The sequence below is a fragment of the Humulus lupulus genome, chromosome 6, assembly GCF_963169125.1.
Source record: "Humulus lupulus chromosome 6, drHumLupu1.1, whole genome shotgun sequence".
NCBI classification, from domain to species: Eukaryota; Viridiplantae; Streptophyta; class Magnoliopsida; order Rosales; family Cannabaceae; genus Humulus; species Humulus lupulus.
The window spans coordinates 198708587-198710372 of NC_084798.1; the positions used below are offsets into that span (position 1 = coordinate 198708587).

Below are 1786 nucleotides of genomic sequence, written 5' to 3' on the forward strand. Positions count from 1 at the left end.
TATGTTTAAGTTGATGGCACTTGTGCCTCCTAGTTTTTACCTTAATTTTGTTATGGTTGATGGCATGCTATGCCTCCCTACTCTTGCCTAAATTTTAGTCTTATTTAATTTTTGCCTTATTTTTCTTTGTCTTCTTTAATATTTTAGTGTAATATTGTGAAAAATACTTGAAAAAAAAAAAAAAAACATAAATCTTGTCCTTTCACCATAAGCAATTCTTGCTTAAAGGAAATTTGACCAAAATTCCCATCCGCCTCTACTAATTAACCTCGGGGAGTTGTTAGTAGTGCGCGAGTAAGTGGAATCAAATAGGCCTGGGGACAAGTAAACCATAAGAATTATATTGTTGTGAAATCTCTAAAAATTCTAAGTATGCTCTGTGGTTGCGGTTTTAACTGATCTTCCACATCAGAAAATTGCTTGTTTGAGATTATCCTTGTTGCCTTGTTTGTGAAAAATTGTATGCATCATTGGGAACGTAACTCTAAAAAACGATTAGTAAAAAGACGTTTATCTTTGTTTGAAATTGAAAGTGTTAGTAAAAATTTGAGCATCATGGAACCTATTGCTAATCCTCTTGATGAAAATGTTGTGCCTGAAAAAACTTTGCTTGAATATTTTGAACCTATTTCATCTAATGCTCCGTCATGCATTGTTTTACCTACTACTTCTGCTACTCATTTTGAGCTTAAACCCGCAATCATTCAATTATTGCCATCTTTTTATGGGTTAGATAGAGAGGATCCTTACATGCATGTCAAAGATTTCTTAGAAATTTGCTCAACATTTAAATTTCAAAATTTTTCTGATGAGTCGGTCAAACTAAGATTGTTCCCTTTTTCATTAAAAGACAAATCAAAAGCTTGGTTAAATTCCCTTCCCACGGGGTCTATAACTACATGGGATCAACTTTATAATAAATTCTTACTGAAATTTTTTCCTATGTCTAAAACTGATAGTCTAAGGAGAGAAATCTCCGAGTTTTTTCAAAAAGATAATGAAGAGTTTTATGAATGTTGGGAAAGATTTAAAGATTTATTATTAAAATGTCCTCATCATGGTTTTGAAAAATGGAGACTTGTAAAATATTTTTATGATGGTTTGACTCCCTCTAATCGTCAAATGATTCAATCTATGCATACTGGAAAATTTTTAAAATTTCAAGGACAAGAGGCGTGGGACGCCCTTGAAGATTTATCTGTCAATTCGCAACAATGGAATTATTTTGATCCTAGGTCTAGGTCAACTAATTCACCAAAAAGAGGAGGAAGGTATGAAGTAAAAGAAGAATTAGACTTAAGAACATCCTTAGACAAATTAGCGAGAAAAGTAGAAGCTTTAGCCATAAGCCAAACTATAAATTCTCCAATACAACCAAGAAAAGATGTTTGTTCTATATGTTCTAGTCCTTGCCATAATGCCCAATCATGTCCTTCCTACCAAGAAGCCTTTTCCGAGGAGGCCAATGCACTTCATATTTATGGGAAACCAAATGATAGCCCATTTTCATCCACCTACAATCCAAATTGGAGAAACCATCCGAACTTTTCATGGAGACAAAACCAACCCCAAATGAATCAAGGGCACCAATACAACACACAAAACCAAGCTCATGCCCCACAAAATCAACCATATCCGCAACAAAGAAAACCTTCCTTAGAAGATACTTTACAACAATTTATGCAATCCACCCAACAAATCCTACAAAATCAATCTCAATCTATTACCAAACTCGAGACACAAGTAGGACAACTCGCCACTGCTTTAGCTGATAGAGAAAAAGGAA

At 34.2% G+C, this 1786-nt stretch overlaps 1 non-coding gene across 1 annotated transcript; it reads right to left on the reverse strand.

The window, feature by feature from the left end:
- Positions 1-957: 957 nt before the first annotated feature.
- Positions 958-1064, reverse strand: LOC133787301 (small nucleolar RNA R71). Its single transcript, XR_009872330.1, has one exon. It is a non-coding gene; the product is annotated as a small nucleolar RNA R71 (small nucleolar RNA).
- Positions 1065-1786: the final 722 nt, after the last annotated feature.